This window comes from Apodemus sylvaticus, chromosome 1 (genome assembly GCF_947179515.1).
Source record: "Apodemus sylvaticus chromosome 1, mApoSyl1.1, whole genome shotgun sequence".
Lineage (NCBI taxonomy): Eukaryota > Metazoa > Chordata > Mammalia > Rodentia > Muridae > Apodemus > Apodemus sylvaticus.
The window spans coordinates 89,330,947-89,345,476 of NC_067472.1; the positions used below are offsets into that span (position 1 = coordinate 89,330,947).

The following is a 14,530-nucleotide window of genomic DNA, read 5'->3' on the forward strand; positions in this document are numbered from 1 at the left end:
GGTTTGGATATGAAATATCCCACAAAAGCTAGTGGGTCCATGAGAGATTTTGTCCCCTGCAGAGCTATGTTCAAAGAGCAGGCAAGCTCTGACCTCACCTCACGAGTGGGCTGCTCCCACTGATGGATTAGCAACTTAATGGACTATGTAACGGGAGGAAATAGGAGCTTTAGGGCATGGAATCTACTTGTGAGACGTAAATCAGTGGGGGTGAGCCTGTGAAGCCATACTCTGCCTGTCTCTGCTTCCTGGCTGCCAAGAGGCACATATGAGGGTAGGGCCATCCTCTGGAGCATGGTCGATCTGCTAGGGACCATATCCCTGAAGAAAACTGACTGTCCCTCCCCTAGTAGCCACCAGCTAGGGGAGAATCTCTTGACTCCCTCACCCTCTCAAGCTGGGATGTTGATTAGCCAGGTCTTGCACAGGTGCTGTGAGCCCACAGAGGCTGTGAGCTCAGGAGTGCAGTGGTCCTGTCAAGTCAAAAAGATGAAATGTTACAGCAGTCCTCCCAGTGCTCAGCCCTTTCAATCCTTCCGCCCTTGTTCCATGTTCCCTGAGCCATGGGTGGGAGGTAAGCGTGGCTGTAGATATCTGTTTGGGGCTGAACATTCCACGGTCGTTTTTCCATACTTCTGATATTTGCAGGTCTCCTTACTAACCACAGACTGCATCACTTTTAACTGCAGGCCACCACAGGTCACAGAGATGCAAGGAGAACAGTGTGGCAAGTCTGAGAAGCAGAGCGGTGCCTGGACATGCTGCTAAGCTGACACTTCCCTGTAGTTGCAGTTACGGGTTGGCTGTAACATGCCCATATGTTACATGATATATGTTATAGCTTAGATCCCCACATGTCCATATGTTACATGGTATATGTTATAGCTTAGATCCCCACATGCCCATATGTTACATGGTATATGTTATAGCTTAGATTCCCCACATGGCAACACTACTGGAGGAAGTTCTGGAAACCTTAGGAGGTGGAGCCTAGTGCAAGGAAATAGATCTCTGGGGGAATGTCCCTGGAGTGTTATTATCACTGCTTCCCATCCCCCAACCCTCTCTGTGTGTCTGTCTCTGCCCTTGCTATCTGCCTCTCTTTGTGTCTCTCTGTGTGTCTCTCTCTGTGTCTGTGTCTCTCTTTGTCTCTCTCTGTGTCTCTCTGTTTCTCTCTATCTGTCTCTCACTCTGTCTCTCTCTGTGTGTCTCTCTCTGTCTCTGTCTTTTTCTCTGTCTATCTCTGTCTCTGTGTCTCTCTCTGTCTCTCTGTCTCTGTCTCTGTCTCTTTCTCTGCTTCCTGATTACCATGAGGTGAACAGCTCTCCCATCCCACAGATGCCTGCTGCCATTGATGCCCTGCTCAAGTTTCTAGAGACAGACAGACATGGGCTGAGCCCTTTGAAACCATGAGCCAGGTAAATCCTTCCTCCCTTGGGCTATCTCTGTCAAGCATTTTGTCACCAACAAGAAAGGTGACGAACATCGTTGCCATTACTAAGGTTTAGTCCACTGAGACTCATCTCAGGCCCAGCGGCTGTCAGCCACGCCAAGCCGAGGGACCCAAGCCCAGCAGAGACTCGGAGGCATGGCAGCTAAGTGGCCTTTCCCTTCCGTCCTCACCCCTGACTGTCTCCAGCAGACAACAGCGACTGCCTAAGTGAGGGTTTGATCAATGGAGACTGGGCTGATTTTGATAAAGGGCTGTGGTTTCCGCAAATCACCCAGCACTCGTGGATAGTGAAGATTAATCTGTACAAATACAGAGCAAAAGGGGAGGGGGGAAAAACTCGAGTCGGTTTAGTTTTTGATGATTACTTTCTCCAGACCAAAGAGTCACAGGTTTAACTGATGTACATTAGACAGGATACAGACCCAGAAATATCACCCAATTACCCGGAGCTTCTAGAAAGTGTTTTTCATGACAGTGGTGGGCTTGCCTTGTCTATATGAGGAATAAGATAAAACACCACAAAAAGGTTGTGACTTTGCCCGGTGCAGAAGTGCCTGCCTTACCAGACAAGCCTGAGCTCAAAAATGTGTCCTCTGACTACAGAGTGCCCTTGAAAACGTGTTCATATACATTTCCTGCTTAGTTTTATTCTAAGCTGTGTGTATCTTTAGAAATTACACTGACGGGCTAGAAAGATGGCTTAGTGGTTAAGGGCACTGACTGCCCTTCCACGGGACCTGGTTTTAAATCCCTGCACCCACATGGGAGGTCACAACTGTCAGTAACTCCAAGATATGACACTCTCACATAGATATACATGCAGACAAAACACCAATGCACATAAAAAACAAAGGTAAATACAATAAAAAGAAAAAGAAATTTTTTAAGATTTTTTTTATTAATATGAGCACACTGTAGCTGTCTTCAGGCACACCAGAAGAGGGCATCAGATCTCATTACAGATGGTTGTGAGCCACCAAGTGGTTGCTGGGATTTGAACTCAGGACCTCTGGAAGAGCAGCCAGTGCCCTTAACTACTGAGCTCTATCTCCAGTCCCCAAAAATTTTTTTAAAGAGAAAGAAAATTATACTGACTACTCCCTCCTGGGGCAAGATAGATCTCTTCAAGCATACCAACAAAAAGAAAGAAAGAAAGAAAAACAAAAAAGAAAATTTAAGAAAATAATTTAATCTTCCTAGCCTTTGTTTTTCCATCCAAAGAGTGGGTGAAAACTAGGTTGGAATGAAACGTTTTATCAGTCTTGGCTCCTGTTTTACTTTGGGTTTCCATTGCTGTGAAGAGACACCATGACCATGATGACAAAGGAAAACATTGAATTGGGGCTGGCTTTCACTTCAGAGGTTCAGTCCATTACCATCGTGGCAAGAAGCATGGCGGCCCGCAGGCAGGCATAGTGCTGGAGAAGGAGCTGAGAGTTCTGTGTCTTGATCTGAAGGCAGCAGCAGGAGACTGGGCCACACTCAGAGCATATAAGACCTCCACATTTACACACTTCCTCCAACAAGGCCACACCTACTCCTACTAGGCCACACCTCCTAATAGTGCCCCTCCTTATGGGCCAAGCATTCAAACACATGAGTCTGTGGAAACCATATCTATTCAAACCTCCACAGCTCCTGATATTTGGACCTGGACAAGTCTCTGTTGTGGGTCTGCCCTGTGCCATTAGAGTTTGTGGCATCTTGGGCTTTCACCCATGGGGTGTGAATAACACCTACCCTACCCACTTCTGTACCAACAATATCCAGCCATTACCAGACACCCAGTGTCAAAACTACATGGACATCATAACAGGCAAACACATCCCATTAATAAAAGACAAGTAAAAGAAAAATGCTACTGAAAAAAGCTCCCATACTCTGCTCACATGAGCAGCAAAACTAAACACAGTAATGCCGTGCAGATAACTTCTTCCTGAATGTCCAGTCACAGTCAGGGAATTTAAGGTGGGGTCTGCCACTTTACCTGGAGCAGGGGCCAGCTTCCCAGCATGCCTGGTATCCAGTCACGTGCATTCCCATGTTCAAAGGACCCCACTCTGTGACTGACATCTTAAAAATTCTAATAATCAGCCTGAACCAGACACCATGTCTCTCTGTGCTGTGCTAAGCCCTGCAAACCTCACCACTGGTCCTGGCTGCAGAGCTTAATTTAAACACAGGTTCCTCTGCCCTACTGGGTGTTGGTGGTTCAGCTTGACATCACAGCTAGTAAGAAACATTGATTCTCCAAGTGAAGAAGAGAGACAAGGGGCAGAGAGGGGCGGGGAGAGGGGGGCGGGGAGAGCTTCCCTCTAAAAAAACGAAGGAGGGAGGGTCCTGTCACCAAACCTGAGGACTGAGTTCCAACTTCAGGTCCCACATGGTAGAAGGAAAATATTGACTCCCACAAAGGTCTCCTGTGACCTCCACACATGTGCCATGTCATATGTGCACTGTGCACCTACACCCATACGTGTACACACAAGATAAACAAATAAGTGTAAACTATATGTAAGAGAAAAACTAAGGATTTCCAATTAGATGTTGTCTCTTATTTTAACTTCAAAACACAAACAGCTAAAACCCAAGATGAAGCAGACCATAAAATTCTGAAACTAGTCTGGGGACTTAAGTGACAATATGGAAATGAATTATATATATGTATGTATATTATATATGTATATACTATGTATTATTATTTATATATTGTATTATTTGTATATGTATATTTATTTTTATTTATTTATATCTAGGGCCAGCAACATGGCTCATCAGGTAAAGGTACCTCAAAGGCTCAAAGACCTGAGTTTGATTCCCAAGGCCCACATGATAGAAGGAGAGAACCAATTCAATTGTCCTGTTACCTCACCCATACCATGGCATGTGTACACACACACACATACACACACACATACACACACAAACATGTACACATGCACACACACTAAATATATTAAAATATTTCACTTAAGTTGACTAATCACTGTTGTTTTGTGATAAACTAGCTGAGAGTCAGATTATGGGAAAGGAATTTTTAAAAGAACCATCTTTCTTAAGCTCTGATCACACTCCTGACCCCTCAGCTCGCTCAGCATGAGGACCACACTAACCTGGAGTCTTCCTTATGTGAAGGTGAAAGACAAACTTGCCCTGTGAACTCAGTGCTGGGTGGACCGCCCAGGCCTGATCACACTCCAAGATCTGCTTGACCTGGCTCGTGGTTTCTTAATCAGTTTAATCTAAACTCTTGGGATGCTTTTGTGACAAGAACTTTCTCAACTTCTGTATGATGCCTTACTTAATTAGCTACCAGGCGAACAAGACAGGAGGTACTTACAAGGAGCTGACTCTGTCGCATCGCTGTGGGGGCTCACATCATCCTAGATTAGACACATGCTCTCTGTCATAGGAAGCAAAACAGAAGCTGGCAAATAATGCCTTGCAAGTGCTTGACAGAGTGAGTTCCCAGATCTGCCTGCTGGAGGAGGAGGTGAAGCTCGGAGGATTATATTGCAGGAGTGTCTCCTGACACTGTGAAGAGTACACCTGTTTTAGCTAGAAAGAAAGATATAAAATATATATAGGAGCAGGGGAGATGGATTGGTCGGGAAGTGCTTGCTATGCAAGCATGCAAGCTTGAGTTCTATCCCTAGAGCTCAGGTTTAAAAAAAAAGCGAGATGTGGTGGTGTGTCCCAAAGCAGGCAAGGTGGAAACAGGAGGATTCCCCGGAGCTCACTGGACAGCCAGCCTAGCCTAACTGGCGAGCTCCAAATGAGTCTCAAAAAGCAAAGCAGATAGGACATGAGGAACAACACCTAAAGCTGTTCTCTGGTCTCCACACATGTATACGCAAGGTATACTGTGTGTGTGTGTGTGTGTGTGTGTGTGTGTGTGTGTGTGTGTGTGTGTGTGTGTGGTGTTTTGTAGGGAGCTTTGTTTAGTGTGTGTTGTTTTCTTTGTGGTGCCCTCTCTTTCAGATGTAGAAACACTGACACAGTGGCTGGCTTATACAGTAACATCCATAGTGCTTCATTTATTACTAAAAACCCTTTTCATCTCTATCTGCTCAAAAACATAGTTGGAAAAATCCTTGTAAAGCATTCACGCATATCATCCACATTGATGGTGGTTTGGGCCTGGGTTTGTTACTTAAGAGGCTATGTCAATGAGCTGCAAACGTCTCTTCCTTGTTCTGTGGGTGCCCTGGAAACATTCAGGGGTGGAGAATTAGGATTAAGAACTGGAAAAAACCCTGAATAATAATGGGGGTGCTATGTAGGAAAAGACAAACAGCAGTACTGAAGAAAGTATAGAAGGTTCCAGAAGTTGAGATACACCAGAAAATTAGCCCCTCCTGAAGCTTTTGATCTTCAGCAGAGTCTGGTGGTGAGCTCCCAGGCTGCAGGGGAGGTTTCCCAGAGGCAGAAGTAGTGAGAAACAAAAGATATGTGTGGTCTAAATTATCAGGACCTCATCTAAGTGAGTTTACATAGATCTTGAAACCAAGAAGTCCCCAGCTGGAGTCTGGGTCTTTCTTCCTTGTTACACAGGGTCTGCCAGGTTCAGCTCTGGGGACCCGTACATTTCTCAGCTGTCTCTGGTGCAAATGCTTTGTGGTTCCAGTCTCGGATTCTGAACCAGCCATCTCCTGTAATCAGGCAAGACTTCCAATGGGGGCATTGGGACACCAACCCAGCCACAAAACCTTCTTAGATGCCTATTTGTTTTCTAATGGGACACAGAAGGGTATGAATCCAGACAAGAGAGGAGGGGAAGAAGTGCAAAATATAAATACATTGTATTTTTTTAAAATCTATTTTCAATAAAAGAAAAACCACATATATCAAGGAAAAAAGTTATTGAGTATCTCAGGGTTTCTATTCCTTACCTACCACACACACACACACACACACACACACACACCTGACACAGATTCTGTGTAAATTAAATCTAACCCACAACCCTGTTCCCAGAAGATTCTGGTGTCAGGAGCTTGGGAAGGAAAAACAAATGAAATGTGGATCCTCAAAGAAGTTCGGGTAATGGTAATCTTGTTCTAAATCATTATCAGGATATACCAGAACCTTTCCTGAGCACACACAGCTTCTAGGTGGCGCTGCTGATGGACTTGTCTTGGGCCAGTCAGGTTCAGTAATAAAATGCTGGACTGCACAGCTTCTAAACAACAAGAACAAATAAAGAGATGTGTTGCTAACAGTTCTAAAGGCTGGCAGTCCACGATCAAGGTGCAAGCAGACTGGCGTCTGATGGAGTCTTGCTTCGTGTATTCTTGTTTTATCGTTACATTGCTGAGGACAACATGACTCTGGGGTTCAGGAATGTGGGGGAGTGGGATTTGAGACACAGGAGGAGGTGGAATTGCAGTGCTCCTGAGTAGAAACCACTAATGAGAGACCAGCCACTCAAAAGCGCATCACGGGAAAGCCTAGAGATGAGACATTATAACAGAACCACTGGCCTCTCGGACCCAGGACCGGATTGCCAACCTTGCCGGATGCAACCCAGTAAGTGGTTCTACTGGAAGCCTCCGTCCAAGTCCACATCTCAGCCCCATCTGCCGCTGTGGTCACACGTGAGCGCAGCGCTCCACTCCTAGATGTGCGTCCTTCTCGAGGCTTTCTTAGAAGGCTTATTTAGAAAGAGCTGAAACAATTTCATCTAAAAAATAAAAAGCAAAGAACAAGTCAACCCTAAAAGAAAGCCCTTCCAAAAGCAAAGAAGACCGTGGTGTGGTGGTTTGAGCAGGAATGCCCCCCCCACACACACACAGACTCATGTATTTGAATGCTTGGCCACAGGGAGTGGCACTATTAGGAGGTGTGGCCTTGTTGGAGGAGGTGTGTCACTGTGAAGGTGGGCTTTGGGGTTTATATGCTCAAGCTCCACCCACTGTGGTTCACAGTCACCATCTGCTGCCTGCAGGTCAAGATGTAGAACTCTCAGCCTCCTCTCCAACATCATGTCTGCCTGCAGGTTGGCATGCTTCCTGGCTCAATGGTAATGGACTGAACCTCTGAAACTGTAAGCCAGCCCTGATTCAATGCTTTCCTTTATAAGAGTTGCTGTGGTCATGATGTCTGGTCACTGCAATAGGAACCCTAATTAAGACAGATTCCATTGTTCATGTCTCCACTCACTCTGACAGAGGCCCCGGATGGTGCAAGTGGGCTCAGGGTCTGCACATCAAGAGTCGCAAGCACCCTAAGCTTACCTTTTCTCATTACCATCACCCCTAAGCTCCTCCCCACCAACCCCACACCCATTCAGCATCAAGACTGTAAAATATTCAGGATAAAGAAATGATTGTTTAAACAAAAATCATATACCCAGCAGTTATTCATTCTATCCTTGCTCCGACCAAAAAAAAAAATCTAATTTATCATGTTGATTTTTTCATCTTTCCACACATCACCCAATTGGGTAAATAAGTTCTGTGTTCAATCTTTTAACAGAGGTTATTCAGTGTACTCAAGCCAACACGAATAGTTCCCCCTGGTTTCCATGACAACCTCTCAGCACATTCAGCCTTCATATAAATGAGTTATTGCTTTTATGTTCTCATACTCTGAGACAATAGGAAAATTAACATAATGTGGTCATACCAAAAAAAAAAATCAAAACCCTCATATCCTCCCCAGAAACTCATAGATAGTGTTCAGTGAAAAAGAACCAGAGGGAAATGAGGCCTTCACATCTGACAAGACTGTTAACATTAGAGATTTCATTTCAGATGCACTTAAATGAAACCAGACCATAACAGAGCTGAAAGAAAAGTGTATCAATGGAAAACAAAACTGGAGGAGAAAGACGTGTAAAGGTGAAGTCGCTTTCAGGTTGTATATCTTCCCAGCATGTCCACCACACACTCCAATGTAACCTGGATACTGCACCGCTGCTGCCCCAGGACCTTTACATTTGCTGCTCCCTAGACTAAGAGCACCCCTACCACGCCTGCTTTCTCAGATGCATCTTACTTATCCTTAGTCTCGGCTTAGAAATTACATACCCAAAGGATGTCTTGTTTAACAGTTTTTCAAAACCAGGTTGTATCCACAGCTCCTACCATCCTTCCTTGTCTTAGGATGGGTTTCACAGAAGCGACCCTAAGAGGAGTATTGGAACTTGGCTTTGTTAGCCCTAACTGTTGGCTCTCCACAGCTAGAGTCTAGAAAGCCAAGATTTTGAGGAATTGAGAAACTGTCTAGATCAGATTGTCTGTTTGGACTCGTTCATTGATATAGGAGGACCCAGCCCACTGTGGGTGGTGCCATGCCCTAGGCAGGCAGTCCTGGCTATATAAAAAAAAAACCAGGCAAGCACAAGCCTGTGAGTGCCCAAGGGACATCCCTCCATATTTTCTGCTTCAAGTTCTGCATGATTTCCTGCCCTGTCTTCTTTCAGTGATGAACTATAATGTGGAATTGTGAGACAAATAAATGCTTTACTCCCGTAAGCTGCTTTTGAAGAGATTGCTATGTTGCTGGTGTTTATGTTTGCTTTTCAGACAGGGTCTTACTGTGTAGCTCTGTCTGGCCTCAAATCCACAAGAACCCACAGGCCTCAACCTCCCAAGTCAGGGGGACTTGCCACCACCCACTGCCTTGGTCAAAGCATTTTATCACAGTAACAGAAGAAAACTAGAAGAGAAGTCAAGTGATTTCTTTATAAAGTTATCCTCAGAAACAGTGGCAGGACATGGGGAAGTAAGAGGTCAGGGAAGGCAGACCATGTCAGCTTAGTGAACAGGTCACTGGTATGGCAGCTAAGGCTCAGTCCCAGTGGGGTCTCCTGGGGACAGCATGGAGCAGGCATTACCCTAGGGTGGGGATGTGGGACCCTCGGTGGGTACCTGAAGGGACACCTTCCTGGCTTTCCATGTCTCTGGCCCACAAGGGTGCTGTGCCCGAATAGCTGCAAAAGGCCTAGGTATTGCTGCAAGGGCTGGTGCCAGGAGGCCTGGGTCCACAGGGGACGCTGGCAGCGCAACAGCATTTGTCACATCCCAACCACTCCAGAGGCTGGAGATCTATGGAAGAAAAGGTAAGACGTTCAGTGCAGACAAGTAATACAGGCCAAGGAGATGGCACAGGGTAAAAATAGAGGTAAGTTGTCCACTTACAGATACCTGAGTCTAGATTTGGTGTCAACAGAGAACAGGGAGCCAGGTTTAGTTGAAGAATGGGAGACTTTACAGGTGATGGCCAAGGTCTTTCATCCCACATGCTGGCCAGAGGAGTGAGGACCAGGACAATCCAATCTAGGGACATCCTACTTCCTGTATCACCAAAAGTGCAGCCTCGGTCCCAGGTGTGGGAGAGACTGCTCTCCCCACGAAGTCCAGGCTGACCTTTCCACGGCTGCTGACTGAACTCTGAAATTCTTCGGCTTCTGCAACAGTTCCTATTGGAGAAAGTAATCTACTGCCTATCAGCCTAGCCCTTCAGTCCAATATCACACAAGCACTTTAGACGCTGAATGTGTAGGTAAGTGTTTCCAGTGACTCTGACGGTGCAGGGCCCATATGCTCTAAATATTATCTTCCTCATATTCACAGGAAAGCACACGGAGAGCAGAACCTTTGCCTCAAAGCTGATGTTGGAACAGCACCTGACACACAATTGACTAGTACACAAGAAAGTACAGTTCACAGTATCTGACACCCAAACAAACGTGACTTCAGTGATTGGAGAGATGATCCACGGTTAAAAGCACTTACTGCTCTATGGGAGGAGCAGAATTCAGACCTGAGACCCCATTGTGGGAGCTCACAAATACCTGTAACTCCAGCTCCAAGGGATCTTACACCCCTTCTGGTCCCTATGTGCACCCATTTATACATGAAGTTAAATAGGTTTAATTACTTTAAGGGCTGAAGCAATCCCTATACTGGGAATATGCCTGACTTTCAAGCATAGGGACCTAAATTCAATCTCTCAGAATTTACATTTTTAAAGGAGCAAGCTGTGGTAGCCCAGTTATAATTCCAGTGCGGGGTGCATAGAGACAAGGCCATCTCTGGAGTTCACTGGCCAGTCAGCCCTGCCTGCTTGGTGATTTTCAAACCAGTAATAAAACCTGTCTTAAAAACGCCAGGTGTATAGCAGCTGACAATGACATTTGAGGCTGCCCTGTAACCTCCATATACATCACACACACACACACACACTCACACACACACACACACTCACACACACATACACACACTCACACACACACAACTTGCTCATACTCAAACATGCACATACACATAATTACTTCAAAAAATTAAAGATTTGGAATATATCTCAGTAGTAGAGGACTCTCCTACCATCCATTACATTAATAAATAATAATTCTTTTAATGTACAAAGGATGGTCCTGGTCACACTGGCTTTGGGATAAGAGCCTCCATCACGACTCCCAGAGAGTCTGATCTTCTGCAGCTGGCAGGATGAGCCATGTCATGGAGGTAGGAAGTTCACGGTGGAGAAATTTCTGACGCACTCGAAAGCCGGTGGGAAGGGGCTGGCAGATGACAAACATGTGACAGCATCCCGTGCAGCACAGGGAGTTTTTATCATATCTCAGAAATGTGAGTGTCGGGGACTCAAGCAGGAGCCATCTGGGTCATTATTCTGCTCCACATGATGTCCATTGAGGCTATGACATCCAGATGGCGCTGGCCTGAAGGGTCCCAGACAGCTTCAGCGACATGCTAGCCCTTGAGAGATCTAGACAGCTGGCTGCTCAGCGGGACCCCTCCTTCTCTCCGCGGTGTCTGGAGGCCTCTCCATGTGTCTCCCTAGCAGGGGCCTCAGAGATTCCACAAGTGACTGAGGGCTTTAAGATCAAAAGTTCCAGGAGATGGTAAGCAAAGACATCCAGACCTCTTGGGGTTTTTTTGTTGTTTGTTTGTTTGTTTATTTTGAGTTTGGGTTTGGGTTTTTTGATTTTTTTGGATTTGGTTTTCTTCCAAGACAGGGTTTCTCTGTATAGCCCTGGCTGTCCTGGAACTCACTCTGTAGACCAGGCTGGCCTCGAACTCAGAAATCTGCTTGCCTCTGCCTCCCAGAGTGCTGGGATTACAGGTGTGCATCACCACTGCCCCGCTCTTAACAATGAGGACCACAGCCCTTACACACCACAGCCTTGTACTCCAGCAGTCAGAGCTGGCTGGAGAGAAGGGTAAAGAGAAACCATTTCTATGACTAAAGTATCCAGATATCTGTAGTCATCTTTAACCTGCCACAGACTCTACAGGAAACCTGGAAGAAAGAAACATGAGACTAGAATATCTGTGAGGGGTGGGTTTGAAGAGCCCACCTGAAGGCTCATCAAAAGGTCAAGAGGGCACTCGCTTCGGCAGCACATATACTAAAATTGGAACGATAGAGAGAAGATTAGCATGGCCCCCGTGCAAGGATGACACGCAAATTCGTGAAGTGTTCCATAGTTTTAGGCTCAATGCAGCAGTATAGGGGAATACCAGGACAGGGAAGCAGGAGGGGGTTGATTGGGGAACAGGGGGAGGGGAGATGGCTTATGAGACTTTCAGGGGTGGGGAGGACCAGAAAAGGGGAAATTATTTGAAATGTAAATAAAGAATATATCTAATAAAAATCCTAAATTAATTGAAAAAGGAAGTAGAAACATTTTGTGATAAAAATTGAAAATTTACATGGAAAATATTGCTAATGGAGTTGATGAAATATAAGAAAATCATGTTAAAATTGAAGATTGTCCTGGAAAATTATACAGATAAAATGTTAGGCATCAAAGCATTACTAAATTAATTGAAAGTGGAATTATGAATATTTTCTGATAAAGTTGAGAATTTACATGGAAAATATTTCTGATAAAATTAAATAATTTTCTGAATAATTTTCCTTGAAATCTTCAATTTTAACACTTTTTGCTATATAGTTTTTCAATTTTAATGGAATCATTTTCCATGTAAATCTTCAATTTTATGGGAAAAGGTTTATAGTTCATTTTTCAATTAATTTAGAAATGTAATTTATGTCAACCAATTTAGGGTATTATTTTCCATGAAATTTCTCAATTTTGACATGGTTTTTATATATTTCTTCAATTCTATTCAAAATATTTTCCATGTAAATTTCTAATACTACCACAAAATGTAATAGATTCTATGACAATCATCAATTTGGCATGTTTTCTATATATTTCTTCCATTTTATCAGCAATATTTCCATGTAAATCTTCAATTTATCAGAAAAGGTTTATAATTAGTCTTTCACTTATTTTAGAAATATTTTTATGTCTTCCAATTTAACTGTATTATTTTCCATGAAAATCTTCTATTTTAACATTTTTTCTATATATTTCTTCATTTTATCAGAAATATAGTCCATGTAAATCTGCAATTTCATCAGAAAATGTTTGAAATTCCCCTTTCAATTAATTTAGAAATGTTTTTAAGCCTACAATTTTATCTGAATAATTTTCCATGATAATCTTCAATTTTAACATGTTTTTCTAGATATTTCTTCAAATTTATCAGAAATATTTTCCAGGTAAATTTTCAATTTTATCAGAAGATGTCTGTCAAACCTCTTTCATTTAATTTGTTAATGTTTTTATGTCAAAAATTAAAATTTATCATTTTCTCTGAAAAAAAGAAAGGTCAGGGGGGGCAGTGGTGGCACATGCCTTTAGTCCCAGCACTTGGGAGACAGAGGCAGGTGGATTTCTGAGTGCAAGGCCAGCCTGGTCTACAGAGGAGTTCCAGAACAGCCAGGGCTACACAGAGAAACCCTGTCTCAAAAGAAAAACAAAAACAAAGCAAAACAAAACAAAGTGGTCAGGAGTGGTCAGATAGTTTTCAGTCAACGTAACAAAAGCTAGAGTTATCTTGGAAGGTGAGCCTCAATTCAGAAAATGCTTCCAGCTGCCTGCCTGCAAATCTATGAGGCATTTTCTTAATTACTAAGTTATGTGAGAGTGGTGCCCACTGGGAGTGGCACATTCCATGGGCAGGTGGCCTTGAGCTGTATAAGAAATCAAGCTGGAGCTGGGCGGTGGTGGCGCACGCCTGTAATCCCAGCACTCTGGGAGGCAGAGGCAGACGGAATCCTGAATTAGAGGCCAGCCTGGTCTACAGAGTGAGTTCCAGGACAGCCAGGGCTATACAGAGAAACCCTGTCTCGAAAAAAACAAATTGAAAAAAACCAAAAAAAAAAAAAAGAAAGAAAGAAAGAAATCAAGCTGGGCAAGTCAGTAAGTAGCATTCCTCCACAGCCTCCACTTCCGTTCCTGCCTTGAGTTTATTTATGCCCTGAGTTTCTTTAATGATGAAGTGTAACCCAAATAAACCCTTCCCTCCCGAAATTGCTTTTGGTCATCACAGCAATACAGATCCTAAGTTTATTAGGTTATGTTTTCCTTTTAAAAAAAATGGCTATGTTTAAAGGAATTTTATACACTTAGAGTCTCTCTGTGTGTGTGTGTGTGTGTGTGTGTGTGTGTGTGTGTTTATGTGGTTGTTCATGTGCCATGGGATACATGTGGAGGTCAGAGGACAGCCAGCAAAAGCCAGTTCTCTCCTTTAACCATGTGGTCCCAGGAGTTGAACTCTGGTCATCAAGTTTGGTGACAAATGCATTTGCCTACTGGGTCATCTCACCAGCCCTGAGGTAGTTTCTTATTGGATGATAAATATTGCAAGTCTTCCCTTGGTGTGCGATTTAATTGTTTCATTGTTACTCTAGTGTCTTAGTGCAGAAGATGCTGTGGAGATTTTTCCATGAGCATTTTTACAGATAGGGAGCACGGACAAATGGAGAACAGACTGGGGGAGGAACAGGCCTGTCAATAGGCTGAATCCAGTGAGTCAATAAGACAGTGTCTTAAAATAATAAATCAAGAAACAGCTGCGTAAGCATCTTCTTTGGATTGACAGAGATAAATACCAGAAAGTCCTAAAAATGGAACAGTATCGCTAACAGTTGCCTTTGGGAAGGAGAATTTGGGAGGAGGCAGAAGAGAGAAGGGCCAGAGGCTCTCGCTTCCATTAGAAAGTCTGCTGACTTTTCTCCTTGTATAGATTAGCT

General features: G+C 44.0%; 1 non-coding gene across 1 annotated transcript; it reads left to right on the top strand.

The window, feature by feature from the left end:
* Nucleotides 1–11,807: 11,807 nt before the first annotated feature.
* On the top strand, nucleotides 11,808–11,914 carry LOC127676608 (U6 spliceosomal RNA). The gene has a single exon (XR_007976063.1). It is a non-coding gene; the product is annotated as a U6 spliceosomal RNA (small nuclear RNA).
* The last annotated feature ends 2,616 nt before the right edge of the window (nucleotides 11,915–14,530 follow it).